The 23,243-nt window shown below is 38.9% G+C and overlaps 1 protein-coding gene across 1 annotated transcript in view; it reads left to right on the top strand.

Annotated features, from left to right (window-relative positions):
* Positions 1 to 8,596: 8,596 nt before the first annotated feature.
* The window catches only part of LOC134568449 (oocyte zinc finger protein XlCOF6-like), a 31,887-nt gene continuing 17,240 nt past the window's right edge, over positions 8,597 to 23,243 (top strand). The window contains exon 1 of the mRNA XM_063427043.1: positions 8,597 to 8,701. The gene's annotated coding sequence lies outside the window, so the exon portion shown is untranslated. The remainder of the gene's footprint in view (positions 8,702 to 23,243) is intronic.

The following is a 23,243-nucleotide window of genomic DNA, read 5'->3' as shown; positions in this document are numbered from 1 at the left end:
AGGGAAGAAGGGCATTGGAGAAATGAGTGTCCGCGAAGAGAACAGTATGAGAGAGACAGACCTAGGACAGGTTATGGAAACTTTAGAGGCAGAGCGAGAGGTAGAGGAGGCCCCGGAGGGAGTAATGGTAATAGAGGGAGCAAAGGGAACAGAGGAAGTGTTAGGGAAGATAGGTATTTTCCAGCAGCGCAAAGGTCCCGCGATAGAGAAGGTAGGGACTTTGTAGGATTGGCTGACACGGTCATGGAGGACTATTGATACCGACCGGGCTCCATCCCCCTTGGTCGAAAAAGGAGTGCGTTCATGATCGACACTGGTGCTGAACATTCGGTGGTGACTAACCTAGTTGCTCCTCCATCTGGAAGGACTATTACTGTGATAGGAGCAACTGGAAGAAGTGCTGAAAAACCGGTTCTTAAAAGTCGACTCTGTACATTGGGAGGCCACGTAGTAAAACATCAATTCCTTTATATGCCTGAATGTCCAGTCCAATTGCTGGGACGTGATATGCTATCTAAATTACAAGCGCAGATTACGTTCCTACCAAATGGAACAACATCCTTAAAGTTTAATGGACCTTCAGGTATTATGACATTATCCGTACCAAAGGAAGAAGAGTGGCGACTTTATACAGCGTTGACTAGCCAAAACCCTAGGAGTGATGAATCCTTATTCAACATACCAGGAGTTTGGGCAGAGAACAACCCACCAGGACTGGCCCGCAATATTCCACCTATTAAAATTGAACTAAAACTTGGGGTTTATCCAGTGAGCCTAAGACAATACCACATCCCGCAGAAGGCTAAGAAGAACATCCAATCTTATCTGGATAAGTTCATACGGTATGATATCCTAAAATTCTGTACTTCCCCCTGGAACACCCCATTGCTGCCTGTTCAAAAGCCCGGTACAGATGAGTATCGACCTGTGCAGGACTTGAGAGCAGTCAATGATGCGGTTGTTAGTATACATCCAGTTGTACCCAATCCATATAACCTGCTTGCTTTAATTCCGGGCGGGGCTACTTACTTTACAGTCTTAGATCTCAAAGATGCCTTCTTTTGCCTCCGAATTGCCACAGAAAGTCAATGTATCTTCGCTTTCCAATGGGAAAACGCTGTAACGGGCTCAAAACGCCAAATGACCTGGACAAGACTGCCCCAAGGGTTTAAAAATTCACCTACCCTATTTGGTTCAGCTCTAAGTCAAGATCTACTGGATTTCGAGTCCATCCCAGGAGAGTGTGTATTGTTACAATATGTAGATGACTTGTTGATAGCAGCAGTTACAAAGGAAATATGTCAGCAAGCAACGCACGATCTACTACACATTCTCTGGAAGGCAGGATACAAGGTGTCTAGAAAGAAGGCTCAGTTGTGTTTGCCAACTGTCAAATATCTGGGATTCCATATCTCTGAAGGTCAAAGAATTATGGGGCCAGAGAGAAAAGAAGCTGTGTGCCAAATACCGATACCCAAGAATAGAAGACAAGTGCGAGAATTCTTGGGGGCAGCAGGCTTCTGTAGGATATGGATTCCCAGCTACGCGATACTGGCAAAACCTCTGTATGCAGCTATCAAAGGTACAGAGCACGACCCCTTCTTATGGACTCAAGAACAGCAAACGGCATTTGAAGATGTGAAAAAGGCTTTGATGAGTGCCCCAGCATTAGGTCTACCTGATCACACACGACCATTCTACCTGTATGTACATGAGCAAAGAAGAATGGCTGTGGGAGTATTGACACAGTACTTGGGATCATGGCAAAGACCTGTCGCCTAAATGTCTAAGCAATTGGATGCAGTGGCCAGCGGACTTCCACCTTGTCTAAGAGCCGTAGCTGCAGCCGCCCTGCTAGTAGCTGAAGCCGATAAACTCACTCTGGGTCAAGAACTTTATGTACGAGTCCCACATGCAGTACAGACGTTGTTGGATTACAAAGGAAATCATTGGTTTAGTAACAGCCGTATGACCAAGTATCAAGCAATGTTGTGTGAAAACCCAAGAGTGCATTTAGAGACTGTAAACACCTTAAATCCAGCTACCCTTTTGCCACAACCTACTGAAAGTCAACATGATTGTTTGGAAGTAATGGATGAAGTATTTTCAAGTAGACCAGATCTTCGTGATTTTCCCATCCAGAACCCCGATGTTCAATATTATACCGACGGCAGTAGTTATGTGAAAGAAGGGATCCGCTATGCAGGATATGCAGTAACAACAATAGACAAGGTGATAGAAGCTCGGCCACTAGCAAAAGGAACATCAGCACAAAAGGCAGAATTGATAGCACTGACACGAGCGTTACAATTGGCTGAAGGTTTAAGAGTGAACATCTACACGGACTCCAAGTATGCGTTTTTAACCACTCATGCCCACGGAGCTTTGTATAAAGAAAGAGGACTATTGAATTCAGAAGGCAAAGAAATCAAGTATGCAGCTGAAATCCTACAACTATTGGAAGCAGTGTGGGAGCCGAAAGAAGTCGGTATTATTCATTGTCGAGCGCATCTGAGAGGAGATGGTGATGTGATCAAAGGAAATCGGATGGCAGATAGTGCAGCTAAGCGTGCCGCTGAATCGGGAAGACAGGAGTATGTGGGGCATATAGCTGCTCTTATACCAACTCCACTGTCTCAATGGACTCCAGTTTATACAGCTCAAGAAGAGGAGTGGTTAAAGACTGAACCTGGAAAGTATTTGGAGAACAAATGGTATCAGTTAGAAGATGGAAGAATAGTCATTCCAGCATCACTAGCGGTAGAAATTGTCCAAAACTATCACAACGGGACACATTCTGGGAGACAGCACAGAAGAATCTCTCAGAAAACATTTCTACATACCAAGATTGTCCAACTTGACTCAGGCCATTGTACGAAGATGTGTAACGTGTGCTAAAAATAATGCAAGACAAGGACCAGTAAAGCCACCAGGAGTCCAGTTTATGGGGGGACTCCCCATGTCCGATCTACAAATAGACTATACAGTGATGCCTAAATCGGGTGGACATCGTTACCTGCTGGTAATTGTGTGCACCTATTCAGGCTGGGTAGAAGCATGTCCTACTCGTACAGAGAAAGCAGGAGAAGTTGTGAGATTCCTGCTACGAGAAATAATACCTCGATATGGACTACCCTGCTCTATAGGATCGGACAATGGTCCAGCTTTTGTTCATCAGTGCCTACAACAACTGACTCATATGCTTGGTATAAAGTGGAGGCTTCATACGGCATATAGACCCCAGAGTTCTGGTAAGGTAGAGAGAATGAATAGAACTATCAAGAATCAGTTGGCTAAAATGTGTCAGGAAACCCAACTTAAGTGGAACGTTCTCTTACCCATAGCTCTATTGCGAATCCGCTGTACCCCTACCAGAAGGATGGGCCTCTCTCCTTTTGAAATCATGTATGGGCGACCACCTCCCGTACTTGGTAACTTAAGGGGGGATTTGAGTCAGTTGGGAGAAGGAATTACCCGGCAGCAGGTTGTAGAGTTGGGTAAGACTATGGAGGAGGTACAGAAATGGGTACAAGATAGATTACCTGTGAATATTTATCCCCCAGTTCATAGTTACCACCCAGGAGATCAAGTGTGGATTAAAGAGTGGAATAATGTACCGTTAGGGCCCAAGTGGAGAGGTCCTTATGTTGTTCTTTTGTCTACCACTACAGCGATAAAAGTAGCCGAAGTGACTCCGTGGATACATCACTCCAGGGTTAAACCAGCAGCAGTTGATTCTTGGCAAGTTACAGCAGATCCAGAGAATCCCTGCAAGATCCGGTTGAAACGCACGACTCAGTCGGAGTAACGAGGAACTTTGTGGATTACAAATTTTATTGTTACAGAGATTTGGTGAAGTGAGTGTTTAGACGGCCATAATAAAGCCTGTCCGCTCACCGACGTATAGTGTATAAGCCAGGAAAGTCTCGAAGGGACTCCTGTGAAGACGAGCAGAACTCCATTCCCTGCAGCCCTTACACCCTGGAAGCTGAGGTGCCTTCGCACGGACGAAGACTGAGGATGACGACGAAAGATGTGTTCTTAATAATGTTTATTTATGTGTGTTTTTATATTCAGGAAGGTAGAGGTACCGACACTCCTAGCTGTGAGGTATGCATTAAGACTACAAGAACAGGTAACCATATTTCCCAAACCCTAATTTGGCATTCACAATACGAGTGTAAAGGAGATGTATCAAGATGTAGATACCTAAATATAGAATATAGTGTGTGCCATTTAGGAGTAGGAGAACCTAAGTGCTTCAGTCCGGAGTATCAACCTCGTACAATTTGGTTGACTCTCAGGAATGGAGATCCTCAGGGGACCCTAATTAATAAGACGGTGTTAGAATCCGTACATTCTTCGGGTGTTCTGCTATTTGATGCATGTAAGGCGATATCAAGTGGTAGAAAGCCGTGGAATGTATGTGGGGATCTTAGATGGGAGAGGATCGTATGGGTCTAATGATAAATATATTTGTCCCAGTAATAAAAATAAATATGTGAGTCCTAGATGCCCAAATAGAGATTATAACGTTTGCCCATATTGGTCTTGTGTGGGGTGGGCAACTTGGGGACAGACAGTAGACAAGGACATGATAGTGACTAAGTTGCCTACCAGCCCATATTGTAAGTCTATGGAATGCAATCCAGTCCATATACTTATAAATAACCCCGACAAGTTCTTAGACAAGTATGGTAATTTATTTGGGTTTCAAATATATGGGACGGGTTTAGATCCTGGGACAGTATTGTTTATAGGGATAGAGACTGATACGGTATCCTCCCAAACTCATCAAGTATACCATTCCTTTTATGAAGAGATGAGTATAGATAATAAGATCCCCCATAATGCTAAAAACCTGTTCATTGATTTAGCCGAAAGTATTGCCGGTAGTCTTAATGTTACCAACTGCTATGTGTGTGGAGGTACTAACATGGGAGACCAATGGCCTTGGGAAGCAAAGGAGGTAATGTCCGGTTCTGAGGCAGTTGACCAATTAATATCTACACAAGCCGATTATCATATGAGTGTTAGAGGTAAATCTGAGTGGAGATTAAAGACCTCCATCATAGGTTATGTTTGCATAGCAAGGAAAGGAATGATGTATAATACTTCTGTAGCAGAATTAACTTGTCTAGGGCAAAAAGCTTATGATGATGATACAAAGAATACAACTTGGTGGTCGGCTTCAAATGTCTCAGAACCATCTAACCCGTTTGCTAGATACGCCAATTTAAAGGATGTGTGGTTTGACCTATCCATCATATCTACCTGGAGAGCCCCAGCAAATTTGTACTGGATCTGTGGTAAGAAAGCCTATTCGGAGTTGCCACAGGACTGGGAAGGGGCATGTGTGTTGGGTATGCTCAAACCATCCTTCTTCTTGTTACCTATTGAAACAGGTGAGACTTTAGGTGTTAAAGTGTATGATGTGAATCATAGGAAGAAAAGGGGACCCATAGAGATAGGCGCCTGGGAAGATAATGAATCCCCAGCGTATTATAGATTATTATGGGCCAGCCACGTGGGCAGAAGATGGTACCTTTGGTTATAGAACCCCTATTTATATGCTCAACCGTATTATACGATTACAGGCGGTGGTTGAGATTATTACTAACGAGACATCACAAGCGCTCAATCTTCTAGCGAAGCATAATACCAGGATGAGGACAGCAGTCTACCAAAATAGATTAGCCTTGGATTACCTTTTGGCAGTAGAGGGAGGTGTATGTGGGAAGTTTAACCTGAGCAATTGCTGTCTTCAAATAGATGACGAAGGGCAAGCAATAGCTGAGCTTACTAGCCATATGGTTAAACTAGCGCATGTGCCTACTCAGGTATGGAAAGGGTATAATCCAAGTAGTTGGTTTGGTAGCTGGTATGAGTGGTTTGGAGGGCTTAAGGCACTGGTAGGTGGAGTCCTACTGATTTTAATGTTGTGTCTACTCCTGCCGTGTCTTATACCCTTAGTAGTTAGGTCTGTGCAAAGCCTGATAGAAAATATAGCAGAGAGAAAGGCTGCTGCACAGATAATGGCAATTTATAAATATGAGGCTCTAGATCAGGGAGAACCAATGCAGGAAGATGAGTGTTGAAGATTCACATCATAAGATAAGTCTGGTCTGGTTCAAGGTAACTTGTGGTGTATGCAAACTAAGGTTAAGTGATGCCTCAAGTAATTGTGAAATATCAAGAGGCATCAAAGGGGGGAATGTGGTGGAATCTCGGTAAAAATAAATTTAGTAGGCCGAGATTACCACGTGGCATGTGTACGTGCATATGCTGACGTATCGATCAGTTGGTTGCACGAGGCAAGATACGATCAGTAGTGTACGGAGCATGTGCAAGAATACAGGATATAGTATTCCCCTCCTCCATTGTGTTGGACAAGCCATGCGGTCACGCAGGAAGTTAATTCTTATTTGTGTTGATTGGTTAAGAGAATGTGCGGGTGGAGCTTAATATGGGAGGAGTTATGTGCCTATATAAGGAGCCTGCACTATTGTCCGGGGCTCAGAACTTGCTGTATTTTTGGTGACATTAGTCCCTCTGAGTCCCGATCGGTGATCCAATAAAGAATCTCTTCCTTCCTGAAGAAACCTGTGTCCATCTCTCTGTGCTTCGCTTCCGTCAGTTTCTCCGGTATCAAGAGCAACATGTTTATTATCAGTGTATAGATACTCAGTATTATTATACAGAGCAACATGTTTATTAGCAGTGTATAGATACTCGGTATCATTATACAGAGCGACATGTTTATTAACAGCATATAGATACTCAGTATTATTATACAGAGCGACATGTTTATTATCAGCGTATAGATACTCAGTATTATTATACAGAGCGACGTGTTTATTATCAGTGTATAGATACTCAGTATTATTATACAGAGCGAGATGTTTATTATCTGTGTATATATACTCAGTATCATTATACAGAGCGACATGTTTATTATCAGTGTAAAGATACTCAGAATTATTATACAGAGCGACATGTTTATTATTAGTTTATAAATATTCAGAATTATTATGTGGGTACTGTGTTTTATACCAGCAGTCCCCTCTAGGGGAGCTTTGCACAATGCACAGTTTGTCCCTAGCCAGCTCCTGTAGTAAGTGTGCAAGGCATGCTGGGTTGGATACACCCCCTAGATTTGCTCTCTCTTCCCAGTGTGTGTATGGAGTTCGGCCATGTTGGGTGTATGTTACAGCAGGAATGTGTATATCAACAAAGGGATCGAACATAATATGTGACTTGTGATCAATAAATCCTGGCTGATTAATAGACGGTATGTTATTGTAAGTCAGCTATCATCAAACATAACAGGTACTCGGTATCATTATACAGAGTGACATGTTTATTATCAGCGTATAGATACTCAGTATTATTATACAGAGCGACATGTTTATTATCAGTGTATAGATACTCAGTATTATTATACAGAGCGACATGTTTATTATCAGTGTATAGATACTCAGTATTAATTTACAGAGCGACATGTTTATTATCAGCGTATAGATACTCAATATTATTATACAGAGAGACATGTTTATTATCAGCGTATAGATACTCAGTATTATTATACGGAGCGACATGTTTATTATCAGCATATAGATACTCCAGTATTATTATACTTAGCAACATGCTTATTATCAGGGTATAGATACTTAGTATTATTATACAGAGAGACATGTTTATTATCAGTGTATAGATACTCGGAAACATTATACAGAGCGACATGTTTATTATCAGCGTATAAATACTCAGTATTATTATACAGAGCGACATGTTTATAATCAGTGTATAGATACTCAGTATTATTATACAGAGCAACATGTTTATTATCAGTGTATAGATACTCGGTATTATTATACAGAGCGACATGTTTATTATCAGCGTATAGATACTCAGTATTATTATACAGAGGGACATGGTTATTATCATCGTATAGATACTCGGTATCATTATACAGAGCGACATGTTTATTATCAGCGTATAGATACTCAGTATTATTATACAGAGCCACATGTTTATTATCAGCATATAGATACTCAGCATTTTTATACATAGCTACAGTTTTATTATCAGTGTATAGATACTCAGTATCATTATACAGTGACATGTTTATTATCAGTGTATAGATACTCAGTATTATTATACAGTGACATGTTTATTATCAGTGTATAGATACTCAGTATTATTATACAGTGACATGTTTATTATCAGTGTATAGATACTCAGTATTATTATACAGTGACATGTTTATTATCAGTGTATAGATACTCAGTATTATTATACAGAGCAACATGTTTATTATCAGCGTATAGATACTCAGTATCATTATACAGAGCGTCATGTTTATTATCAGTGTAAAGATACTCAGTATCATTATACAGGGCGACATATTTATTATTAGTTTATAAATACTCAGAATTATTAGGTGGATACTGTGGTGTATACCAGCAGTCCCCTCTAGGGGAGCTTTGCATAATGCATAGTTTGTCCCTAGCCTGCTCCTGTAGTAAGTGAGCAAGGCATGCTGGGTTGGATACACCCCCTAGATTTGCTCTCTCTTCCACGTGTGTGTATGGAGTTCGGCCATGTTGGGTGTATGTTACAGCAGGAATGTGTATATCAACAAAGGGATCGAACATAATATGTGACTTGTGATCAATAAATCCTGGCTGATTAATAGACGGTATGTTATTGTAAGTCAGCTATCATCAAACATAACAGGTACTCGGTATTATTATACAGAGCGACATGTTTATTATCAGCGTATAGATACTCAGTATTATTATACAGAGCGACATGTTTATTATCAGTGTATAGATACTCAGTATTAATTTACAGAGCGACATGTTTATTATCAGCGTATAGATACTCAATATTATTATACAGAGAGACAGGTTTATTATCAGCGTATAGATACTCAGTATTATTATACAGAGCAACATGTTTATTATCAGCGTATAGATACTCAGTATCATTATACAGAGCGTCATGTTTATTATCAGTGTAAAGATACTCAGTATCATTATACAGGGCGACATATTTATTATTAGTTTATAAATACTCAGAATTATTAGGTGGATACTGTGGTGTATACCAGCAGTCCCCTCTAGGGGAGCTTTGCACAATGCACAGTTTGTCCCTAACCAGCTCCTGTAGTAAGTGTGCAAGGCATGCTGGGTTGGATACACCCCCTAGATTTGCTCTCTCTTCCCAGTGTGTGTATGGAGTTCGGCCATGTTGGGTGTATGTTACAGCAGGAATGTGTATATCAACAAAGGGATCGAACATAATGTGTGACTTGTGATCAATAAATCCAGGCTGATTAATAGACGGTATGTTATTGTAAGTCAGCTATCATCAAACATACCAGGTACTCGGTATCATTATACAGAGCGACATGTTTATTATCAGCGTATAGATACTCAGTATTATTATACAGAGCGACATGTTTATTATCAGTGTATAGATACTCTGTATTATTATACAGAGCGACATGTTTATTATCAGCGTATAGATACTCAGTATTATTATACAGAGCGACATGTTTATTATCAGCGTATAGATACTCAGTATTATTATACAGATCGACATGTTTATTATCACTGTATAGATACTCAGTATTATTATACAGAGCGACATGTTTATTATCAGCGTATAGATACTCAGAATTATTATACAGAGCGACATGTTTATTATCAGCGTATAGATACTCAGAATTATTATACAGAGCGACATGTTTATTATCAGCGTATAGATACTCAGTATTATTATACAGTGCGACATGTTTATTATCAGCATATAGATACTCATTATTATTATACAGAGTGACATGTTTATTATCAGCGTATAGATACTCAGTATTATTATACAGATCGACATGTTTATTATCAGTGTATAGATACTCAGTATTATTATACAGAGCGACATGTTTATTATCAGCGTATAGATACTCAGAATTATTATACAGAGCGACATGTTTATTATCAGCGTATAGATACTCAGAATTATTATACAGTGCGACATGTTTATTATCAGCGTATAGATACTCAGTATTATTATACAGAGCGACATGTTTATTATCAGTGTATAGATACTCGATATCATTATACAGAGCGACATGTTTATTATCTGCGTATAGATACTCAGAATTATTATACAGAGCCACATGTTTATTATCTGCATATAGATACTCAGTATCAATATACAGAGCAACATGTTTATTATCAGCGTATAGATACTCAGTATCATTATACAGAGCCACATGTTTATTATCAGCGTATAGATACTCAGTATTATCATACAGAGTGACCTGTTTATTATCAGCGTATAGATACTCAGTATTATCATACAGAGCGACATGTTTATTATCAGCGTATCGATACTCAGTATTATTATACAGAGCGACATGTTTATCATCAGCGTATAGATACTCGGTATCATTATACAGAGCCACATGTTTATTATCAGTGTATAGATACTCAGTATTATTATACAGAGCGACCTGTTTATTATCAGCGTATAGATACTCAGTATTATCATACAGAGCGACATGTTTATTATCAGCGTATCGATACTCAGTATTATTATACAGAGCGACATGTTTATTATCAGTGTATAGATACTCAGTAGTATTATACATAGCTACAGTTTTATTATCAGATTATAGGTACTCAGTATTATTATACAGAGCAACATGTTTATTATCAGTGTATAGATACTCATGATTATTATACAGCGACATGTTTGTTATCAGCGTATAGATACTCGGTATTATTATACAGAGCGACGTGTTTATTATCAGTGTATAGATACTCAGTATTATTATACAGAGCGACATGTTTATTATCAGCGTATAGATACTCAGTATTATTATACAGAGCGACATGTTTATTATCAGCGTATAGATACTCAGTATTATTATACAGATCGACATGTTTATTATCACTGTATAGATACTCAGTATTATTATACAGATCGACATGTTTATTATCACTGTATAGATACTCAGTATTATTATACAGAGCGACATGTTTATTATCAGCGTATAGATACTCAGAATTATTATACAGAGCGACATGTTTATTATCAGCGTATAGATACTCAGTATTATTATACAGTGCGACATGTTTATTATCAGCATATAGATACTCATTATTATTATACAGAGTGACATGTTTATTATCAGCATATAGATACTCATTATTATTATACAGAGTGACATGTTTATTATCAGCGTATAGATACTCAGTATTATTATACAGATCGACATGTTTATTATCAGTGTATAGATACTCAGTATTATTATACAGAGCGACATGTTTATTATCAGCGTATAGATACTCAGAATTATTATACAGAGCGACATGTTTATTATCAGCGTATAGATACTCAGTATTATTATACAGTGCGACATGTTTATTATCAGCATATAGATACTCATTATTATTATACAGAGTGACATGTTTATTATCAGCGTATAGATACTCAATATTATTATACAGAGCGACATGTTTATTATCAGCGTATAGATACTCAGTATTATTATACAGAGCGACATGTTTATTATCAGTGTATAGATACTCAATATCATTATACAGAGCGACATGTTTATTATCTGCGTATAGATACTCAGAATTATTATACAGAGCCACATGTTTATTATCTGCATATAGATACTCAGTATCAATATACAGAGCAACATGTTTATTATCAGCGTATAGATACTCGGTATCATTATACAGAGCCACATGTTTATTATCAGCGTATAGATACTCAGTATTATCATACAGAGTGACGTGTTTATTATCAGTGTATAGATACTCAGTATCATTATACAGAGCGACATGTTTATTATCAGCGTATAGATACTCAGTATTATCATACAGAGCGACATGTTTATTATCAGCGTATCGATACTCAGTATTATTATACAGAACGACATGTTTATTATCAGTGTATAGGTACTCAGTATTATTATACATAGCTACAGTTTTATTATCAGATTATAGGTACTCAGTATTATTATACAGAGCAACATGTTTATTATCAGTGTATAGATACTCATGATTATTATACAGCGACATGTTTATTATCAGCGTATAGATACTCGGTATTATTATACAGAGCGACGTGTTTATTATCAGTGTATGGATACTCAGTATTATTATACAGAGCGACATGTTTATTATCAGCGTATAGATACTCCGTATTATTATACAGAGTGACATGTTTATTATCAGCGTATAGATACTCTGTATCATTATACAGAGCGACATGTTTATTATCAGTGTATAGATACTCTGTATTATTATACAGAGTGACATGTTTATTATCAGTGTATAGATACTCCGTATTATTATACAGAGTGACATGTTTATTATCAGCGTATAGATACTCGGTATCATTATACAGAGCGACGTGTTTATTATCAGCGAATAGATACTCAGTACTATTATACTGAGCAACATGTTTATTATCAGCGTATAGATACTCAGTATTATTATACAGAGCGACATGTTTATTATCAGTGTATAGATACTCAGTATTATTATACAGAGCAACATGTTTATTATCAGTGTATAGATACTCAGTATTATTATACATAGCTACAGTTTTATTATCAGATTATAGGTACTCAGTATTATTATACAGAGCGACATGTTTATTATCAGCGTATAGATACTCAGTATTATTATACAGAGCGACATGTTTATTATCAGTGTATAGATACTCAGTATTATTATACAGAGCGACATGTTTATTATCAGTGTATAGATACTCAGTATTATTATACAGAGCCACATGTTTATTATCAGCGTATAGATACTCAGTATTATAATACAGAGCGGCATGTTTATTATCAGTGTATAGATACTCCGTATTATTATACAGAGTGACATATTTATTATCAGCGTATAGATACTCGATCATTATACAGAGCGACATGTTTATTATCAGCGTATAGATACTCAGAATTATTATACAGTGCGACATGTTTATTATCAGCATATAGATACTCATTATTATTATACAGAGTGACATGTTTATTATCAGCGTATAGATACTCAATATTATTATACAGAGCGACATGTTTATTATCAGCGTATAGATACTCAGTATTATTATACAGAGCGACATGTTTATTATCAGTGTATAGATACTCGATATCATTATACAGAGCGACATGTTTATTATCTGCGTATAGATACTCAGAATTATTATACAGAGCCACATGTTTATTATCTGCATATAGATACTCAGTATCAATATACAGAGCAACATGTTTATTATCAGCGTATAGATACTCGGTATCATTATACAGAGCCACATGTTTATTATCAGCGTATAGATACTCCGTATTATCATACAGAGTGACGTGTTTATTATCAGTGTATAGATACTCAGTATTATTATACAGAGCGACATGTTTATTATCAGCGTATAGATACTCAGTATTATCATACAGAGCGACATGTTTATTATCAGCGTATCGATACTCAGTATTATTATACAGAACGACATGTTTATTATCAGTGTATAGATACTCAGTATTATTATACATAGCTACAGTTTTATTATCAGATTATAGGTACTCAGTATTATTATACAGAGCAACATGTTTATTATCAGTGTATAGATACTAATGATTATTATACAGCGACATGTTTATTATCAGCGTATAGATACTCGGTATTATTATACAGAGCGACGTGTTTATTATCAGTGTATAGATACTCAGTATCATTATACAGAGCGACATGTTTATTATCAGTGTATAGATACTCTGTATTATTATACAGAGTGACATGTTTATTATCAGTGTATAGATACTCCGTATTATTATACAGAGTGACATGTTTATTATCAGCGTATAGATACTCGGTATCATTATACAGAGCGACGTGTTTATTATCAGCGAATAGATACTCAGTATTATTATACAGAGCGACATGTTTATTATCAGTGTATAGATACTCAGTATTATTATACAGAGCAACATGTTTATTATCAGTGTATAGATACTCAGTATTATTATACATAGCTACAGTTTTATTATCAGATTATAGGTACTCAGTATTATTATACAGAGCAACATGTTTATTATCAGTGTATAGATACTCAGTATTATTATACAGAACAACATGTTTATTAGCAGTGTATAGATACTCGGATCATTATACAGAGCGACATGTTTATTATCAGCGTATAGATACTCAGTATTATTATACAGAGCGACATGTTTATTATCAGCGTATAGATACTCAGTATTATTATACAGAGCGACATGTTTATTATCAGTGTATAGATACTCAGTATTATTATACAGAGCGACATGTTTATTATCAGTGTATATATACTCAGGATTATTATACAGAGCCACATGTTTATTATCAGCGTATAGATACTCAGTATTATAATACAGAGCGGCATGTTTATTATCAGTGTATAGATACTCCGTATTATTATACAGAGTGACATATTTATTATCAGCGTATAGATACTCGATCATTATACAGAGCGACATGTTTATTATCAGCGTATAGATACTCAGTACTATTATACGGAGCGACATGTTTATTATCAGCGTATAGATACTCTGTATTATTATACAGAGCGACATGTTTATTATCAGTGTATAGATACTCAGTATTATTATACAGAGCGACATGTTTATTATCAGTGTATAGATACTCAGTATTATTATACATAGCTACAGTTTTATTATCAGATTATAGGTACTCAGTATTATTATACAGAGCGACATGTTTATTATCAGCGTATAAATACTCAGTATTATTTTACAGAGCGACATGTTTATTATCAGTGTATAGATACTCAGTATTATTATAGAGAGCGACGTGTTTATTATCAGTGTATAGATACTCAGTATTATTATACAGAGCGACATGATTATTATCAGTGTATAGATACTCAGTATCATTATACAGAGCGACGTGTTTATTATCAGCGTATAGATATTCAGTATTATTATACAGCGACATGTTTATTATCAGCGTATAGATACTCAGTATTATTATACAGAGCGACGTGTTTATTATCAGTGTATAGATACTCAGTATTATTATACAGAGCGACGTGTTTATTATCAGCGTATAGATATTCAGTATTATTATACAGCGACATGTTTATTATCAGCGTATAGATACTCAGTATTATTATATATAGCTACAGTTTTATTATCAGAATATAGGTACTAAGTATTATTATACAGAGCGTTATGTTTATTATCAGTGTATAGATACTCGCCATCATTATACAGAGCGACATGTTTATTTTCAGCGTGTAGATACTCAATATTATTATACAGAGCAACATGTTTATTATAAGTGTATAGATACTTGGTATTATTATACAGAGCGTTATGTTTATTATCAGTGTATAGATACTCGGTATCATTATACAGAGCAACATGTTTATTATCAGCGTATAGATACTCAGTATTATTATACAGAGCGACGTGTTTATTATCAGTGTATAGATACTCAGTATTATTATACAGAGCGACGTGTTTATTATCAGTGTATAGATACTCAGTATTATTATACAGAGCGACATGTTTATTATCGGCGTATAGATACTCAGTATTATTATACAGAGCTACATGTTTATTATCAGCGTATAGATACTCAGTATTATTATACTCAGAGACATGTTTATTATCAGCGTATAGATACTCAGAATTATTATACAGAGCGACATGTTTATTAACCGTGTATAGATACTCTGTATCATTATACAGAGCGACATGTTTATTATCAGTGTATAGATACTCGGTATTATTATACAGAGCAACATGTTTATTATCAGTGTATAGATACTCAGTATTATTATACAGAGCGACATGTTTATTATCAGTGTATAGATACTCCGTATTATTATACAGAGCAACATGTTTATTATCAGCGTATAGATACTCGGTATCATTATACAGAGCGACATGTTTATTATCAGCGTATAGATACTCAGTATTATTATACAGAGCGACATGTTTATTATCAGTGTATAGATACTCAGGATTATTATACAGTGCGACATGTTTATTATCAGCATATAGATACTCATTATTATTATACAGAGTGGCATGTTTATTATCAGCGTATAGATACTCAATATTATTATACAGAGCGACATGTTTATTATCAGCGTATAGATACTCGGTATTATTATACAGAGCCACATGTTTATTATCAGCGTATAGATACTTAGTATTATTATACAGAGCGACATGTTTATTATCAGCGTATAGATACTCAGTATTATTATACAGAGCGACATGTTTATTATCAGTGTATAGATACTCGATATCATTATACAGAGCGACATGTTTATTATCTGCGTATAGATACTCAGAATTATTATACAGAGCCACATGTTTATTATCAGCGTATAGATACTCAGTATTATCATACAGAGTGACGTGTTTATTATCAGTGTATAGATACTCAGTATTATTATACAGAGCGACATGTTTATTATCAGCGTATAGATACTCAGTATTATCATACAGAGTGACATGTTTATTATCAGCGTATAGATACTCAGTATTATTATACAGAGCGAGATGTTTATTATCAGCGTATAGATACTCAGTATTATTATACTGAGCGACATGTTTATTATCAGTGTATAGATACTCAGTATTATTATACAGAGCGACATGTTTATTATCAGTGTATAGATACTCGCCATCATTATATAGAGCGACATGTTTATTATCAGCGTATAGATACTCAGCTGTCACGTTTAAACATTTGTTATGAAGGAACACAACTGCAGATTTCTTATAGTTCGAATATTTATTAGAAAGTAATTGGTATTGACTTTAATTCCAATTTACAGGTACTGTAGCATTAAGTAATAAACGATAACTGAAGTCCACAATTATATGCACTGCAGCTTTAAGGAGTAAACGATAACTGAAGTCCACAATTATATGCACTGTAGCTTTAAGGAGTAAACGATAACTGAAGTCCACAATTATATGCACTGTAGCTTTAAGGAGTAAACGGTAACTGAAGCAGCAAGAGTCCTTTAGTAGTATTAATTAATTAGATGATAAGAAGTTACAATAGCTGTTCCATAGACTTTAACTGAAGAAAGATAGATGCAGCTAACTGAGACAAGTATGAGTTGAAGTTAGCTGTAACGGTTGGCTTTAACGAAGGACTTTGGAGACAGGAAATAACAGCTTTGAGATGCAACGCTTATCACAGAGGTTTTACTTAGCTTCCGGCACATAGAACACTGGTTCCCGAGATTTCCTCAGAGGCGGATTATCCTGCATGGATAGAGTTCAGCTTTAGCCGTGGATGAGGAAAGGTGAAGGGAACTTGAAGTCTTCCAGTCCGGTCCGGTAACAGAGGGCTTTCACAACGATGTTGCAGCCGGTTCGTGAGTACGGAACGTAGTTCATTAATCCAGCCTCGATCAGCTGGTGCGGTCAGATTAAGTAGGGAGACCGGGTCATGAAGAGGTGTGGCTAAGCTCCGTGGAACCAGGAAGTAAGGGGATATTATAATTAAGGCATGACATCAGCATTATTATACAGAGCGACACATTTATTATCAGTAGGGATCGACCGATATTGATTTTTTTAGAGCCGATACCGATAAGCTGTGAACCTTCAGGCCGATAGCCGATAACTTGCCGTTATTCTGTACTTTTACCATTTTGAAAAAATAAACTCTTTCTAACGGTAAATGCACAAAATATACATGCCACATGTAGTGGATGAAGTGTATTTAGGCAGGGGAGCTGTGTGTGTAGTGGATGCAGTGTGTATTTGTGTAGTGTGTATAGTGAATGCAGTGAGTGTTTGTGTAGTGTGTGTGTGTGTATATATATATATATATATATATATATATATATATAGTGAATGCAGAGTGTGTGTTTGTATAGTGTGTAAAGTGAATGCAGAGTGTGTGTTTGTATAGTGTGTAAAGTGAATGCAGAGTGTGTGTTTGTGTAGTGTGTATAGTGAATGCAGAGTGTGTGTTTGTGTAGTGTGTGTATAGTGAATGCAGAGTGTGTGTTTGTGTAGTGTGTGTATAGTGAATGCAGAGTCTGTTTGTGTAGTGTGTGTATAGTGAATGTAGTGTGGGTAAAGTGAATGTAGTGTGTGTATAGAATGTAGTGTGTGTATAGTGAATGTAGTGTGGGTAAAGTGAATGCAGTGTGTGTGTTTGTGTAGTGTGTGTGTGTTTGTGTAGAGTGTGTGTTTGTGTAGTGTGTATGTGTATGGAATGCAGTGTGTTTGTGTAGTGTGTATATATAATGCAGCGTGTGTTTGTGTAGTGCATGGTTCGTCAACCTGGTCCCTACCGCCCACTAGTGGGCGTTCCAGGATTCCAGGTGGGCGGTAGGGATTTCCAGGTTGATCGGGCGGGCGGGTGCGAGCCGGCGGTACCCGTGCGACTGGGTACCGCCGTGACCATTTGCGGCTCCGGCCCGCCCGGTAAACCGCCGGGGCCGCCTTCCAAAGTGTCCATCGGGTGGCCCACGCTGTCAGGGCCACCCGATGGATGCGGATTGTAAGGGGGCCCGGTCAGCGCTGGGCGCTTTAACAGCGTGACCGGGCCCCCTGTGATGACATCAGAGCTGGGAGGAAGTGATTCCCCGGTCACTCCTCCCAGCTAAAACTGAGAGCCGCGCGGGAGGAACACCAGGGAGTCAGAGTGGGAACTCTGACTCCCATCCACCTGAGCCACCACTGGACCCCAGGGAAAGTCACCCTCCTGCACCTTAAAGGTAGGAAACAGGAGGGTGACTTAAATATAATGTGTGTGTGTGTCTTTGTAGGTATGTCGTGTGTGTGTGTGTCTGTCTGTCTGTATGTGTCTTTGTATGTATGTCTTCTGTGTGTGTATGTGTCTGTCTGTGTATATATGTGTGTGTGTCTGTATGTATGTCTTGTGTGTGTGTGTGTATGTGTCTGTCTGTATGTATGTGTGTCTTGTCTTTGTATGTATGTGTCATTGTATGTGTGTCTTGTGTCTGCATGTGTGTGTGTCTATGTATGTCTGCATGTGTGTGTGCATGTCTGTGTGTGTCTGTTTGTATGTATGTGTCTTGTGTGTCTGTATGTGTGCCTGTCTGTATGTATGTCTTGTGTGTGTCGTATGTGTCTTGTGTGTCGTATGTGTCTTGTGTGTGTGTATGTGTCTGTCTGTATGTATGCGTGTCTTGTCTTTGTATGTATGTCTCATTGTATGTGTGTCTGCATTTGTGTGTGTCTATGTATGTCTTATGTGTGTGTGCATGTCTGTTTGTATGTGTGCCTGTCTGTTTGTATGTATATGCTGCAAGACTAAATATTTGATATCTGGTTCGATTTTCGTAAGGAACAAACGAAGGTCTCTTTCAGTGATATTCAGACGACTTCTCTGTTTGCGCATAATATGATTTCTCATTTGTGCGTCAGCTCATCTCCTCTCCCTCCTCAATTCCCCTCCCCACCTTTTTTCCCCTTTTTTCTATTTTTTAACCGTCCTTATAGCAATGCCCAGTAGGAAGGCTGAGCTAGGTAGCCCACTTACTATAGTCCACTATAACATACAGACACACACACACAGGACACACACACAGGACACACATACAAAGACACAGACAGGCACACATACAAAGACACAGACAGGCACACATACGTGTGTGTGTGTATGTGTGCCTGTCTGTGTCTTTGTATGTGTGCCTGTCTGTGTCTTTGTATGTGTGCCTGTCTGTGTCTTTGTATGTGTGTGTGTCTTTTTTGTGTGTCTGTATGTTATAGTGGACTATAGTAAGTGGGCTACCTAGCTCAGCCTTCCTACTGGGCATTGCTATAAGGACGGTTAAAAAATAGAAAAAAGGGGAAAAAAAGGTGGGGAGGGGAATTGAGGAGGGAGAGGAGATGAGCTGACGCACAAATGAGAAATCATATTATGCGCAAACAGAGAAGTCGTCTGAATATCACTGAAAGAGACCTTCGTTTGTTCCTTACGAAAATCGAACCAGAAATCAAATATTTAGTCTCGCAGCATCAACCTCATGGATCTCATTAATCACTAGTAAAGGTTATTTCAATTTACTTTATTGTTTTCTCATTAAACGTTATAAAGTTAAAAACCTTATAAACCTGCATTAAGTAGAAATAAAAAGATAAATGTACGTACATTTATTTTTTTTAAAAACACCCTCCTTTCTTAAAAATATTCTGCATTTGCGCGAAAACTGGTGGGCGGTAAGGAAATTTTTTCAACCAAAAAGATGCATTAGTGGGCGGTAGGTAGAAAAAGGTTGACTACCACTGGTGTAGTGTATGCATGTATGTAATGCAGTGTATGTGTTTGTGTAGTGTGTATATATAATGCAGTGTGTGTTTGTGTAGTGTATGCATGTATGTAATGCAGTGTATGTGTTTGTGTAGTGTGTATGTATGTAATGCAGTGTGTGTGTGTTTGTGTATGTAATGCAGTGTGTGTGTTTGTGTAGTGTGTATGTATGTAATGCAGTGTGTGTGTTTGTGTAGTGTGTATGTATGTAATGCAGTTTGTGTGTGTTTGTATAGTGTGTATGTATGTAATGCAGTTTGTGTGTGTTTGTGTAGTGTGTATGTATGTAATGCAGTTTGTGTAGTGTATGTATGTAATGGAGTGTGTGTTTGTGTAGTGTGTATGCATGTAATGGAGTGTTTGTTTGTGTAGTGTGTATGCATGTAATGCAGTGTGTGTGTTTGTGTAGTGTGTATGCATGTAATGCAGTGTGTGTGTTTGTGTAGTGTGTATGTATGTAATGCAGTGTGTGTTTGTGTAGTGTGTATGCATGTAATGCAGTTTGTGTGTGTGTGTGTTTGTGTAGTGTGTATGTATGTATGTAATGCAGTGAGTGTGTGTGTTTGTGTAGTGTGTATGTATGTAATGCAGTGTGTGTGTGTGTGTGGGTGTGTTTGTGTAGTGATGTAATTTGTGTAAAATGGAGGGGGGGATTTTTTTATGTTAATTATTATTATTGTTTTTAATATTTAAATTGTGTTGTTTTTGTTTTACATATTTTTATTGGTATCATGTCATAAGCGTGGGTTACCATTGCATTCAATCATTACGTTCGGTTGCCTGCGCAGAGGCATGTTTCTCTTTGCGTCAATCTGTATATGCAGTTGCCTGCGCAGAGGCGTTTACTCATTACATCCATCACAACATACAGTTGCCTACGCAGAGGCTTTTTACTCATTACATCAAACACAACATTTAGTTGCCTGCGCTGAGGCTTCGTTTTCATAACTTTGTACATAACGCTTTGCTACCTGCACTGAGGCATGGTTCTCCTTACGTCTGGTGTAGCGTTTGGTTGCCCGCTCGGGGGCTGTTCTTGCATCTTTATCATCTGTCATAGTGCGTGTGTTGCCTTTAGTTTGGTTCGTGCGTGTGTGTAGTTCGATGAGTGTGAGCGTGTTCCTGTGTGTGTTTTGGGTTTTGTCGCGTGTTGTAGCGCTGTGTGTCGTATCTACAGAGGTGGCCGCCTGCCTTATGTGCGGTTGGAGCGTTTTGAAGGCAGTGTGTGGTTGTGTATTGTATGGGTGCGTGGTGTGAGCGGGGCTTGTTGCGGTCCTATGGGCAGCACTGTATCCAGTGTTCCAGGTGGGTTCATGCCCTTGGGTTGTCGCTATGTAGTTCCTCTGGTCTGGGCGTGTCTCATTCTTTGGTCATGTTGTCGCTTTTACCTAACTGGTTGTTCAGCTAATGCGCGGGTCAGGATTTAGTTTTTAATTTGATGTGTGGGATGGGGTGGTCGTTGTCGCGGCCCGTGTCTCCTGTGTTCGAGTCTGTGGTGTGGGAGCAATTATATTACTTTGTCACGTCTTGGTCATACCGTGTTTGTTCGTCGTAAGCTCTCGGAATGTACTCCGGTGTTTGTGTTGTGTGGGTTAGGTTTGTCATGCGTGTATCGTTTTGGCCTGTGGTTGGTTGTGGTCGCGGTGTGCTTCCCCTTCACTTCATATGGTGGTGTAACTTTCTCTCGTGTCCGAAGTCGAATTTTGAGTATGTTAGTGTGTGTGGATGTGTCATGGATGGGTGGGTGAGGGGAGGGTTGGTGGCCTGTTTTCTGTTTTCCAGTCCCCCGTCGCCGCCCCGTTCCGTTCAGCCCCCGGGCTCCCCGGACTCCCGCTCGAGCCTGTCTCCCTCTCCCTCTCGCTCGTTCCTCTCAGGGGTGTTTGCTGCGAGGCGGCTTTGGAAGGGGTCCGACGCGGTGTGGTGTAGCCAGTGAAACCAGCGTTGAGTGTAGCGATCTCTTTGTCGCGTGGTGTCGGCTTTCAGGTCCTCAAATTTTCGCGTCGCTTCCACCTCTTCTATCCAGCGACTCAGTGGGGGTGTAGTAGTTTGCTTCCAGTAGATGGGGATGGTCGCTTTGGCTGCATTGAGTAGTCTGGGAATAATGGATCTGATGTATGTCTGTGTCGGCATGGTGGTTTTGTGTAGAAGGAAGGCGGCTGGGGTCTCAGGCAGTAATTCATCCGTTACTTCATGTATAGTTTTCCGGACCGTCTCCCAGTATGGGCGGATCTTGGGGCATGTCCACCAGATGTGTGTGAACGTCCCCACTGCCCCCTCGCATCTCCAGCAGGTGTCTGGTATCTCCGAGTTTCTTGCATGGAGCGTTGTTGGTGTCAAGTACCACCTGGTGAAGAGTTTGTAGGAGTTCTCCTGTAGGCGTGCTGAGCCTGGTGTTTTCGGTATCAAGGTGATGAGGGTGTTCCATTCCGCCTCTGTCATGGGTTCTTCTAGTTCCTCCTCCCACTGTCTGATGCACGGGGGTGCTAGTATATATCTGCTCGTGATTAGGAGCGTATAGATTTGTGATATGGCGCGCGGCGGCTCTTTGTCTTGCATACAGATGTGTTCAAACGTTGTTAGGTCTCTCAGGAGAGATGGTTTTTGAGGGATGGATCGGGCGTATCGTGTCATTTGTGCCCTCTGGAGTGTGTGCGCAAATGTATGCGGTCTATCCGGGAATAGTTCGTTCAGCGGTCGGATGTCGAAGGGGTTCCGAAGGACATCCTTCATGCGGATGATTGGCTTGTGCCCTATTGGGTATGGGGTTGGGCCCATGTCCCCTGCCGGGAAATCTGGGTTGCCTTTCAAGGGGAGGAGTGGGCCTGGGTCCGTCGTTAGGTATTGCCTTGTGCCTTGTCCGTGCCAGACTCGCATGGTGGCCGCCACAAATGGGTTGTT

The sequence above is a fragment of the Pelobates fuscus genome, chromosome 7 (assembly GCF_036172605.1).
Source record: "Pelobates fuscus isolate aPelFus1 chromosome 7, aPelFus1.pri, whole genome shotgun sequence".
Lineage (NCBI taxonomy): Eukaryota > Metazoa > Chordata > Amphibia > Anura > Pelobatidae > Pelobates > Pelobates fuscus.
The sequence above is the reverse complement of the archived record's forward strand: the minus strand, read 5'-3'. Positions and strand labels throughout refer to the sequence as shown.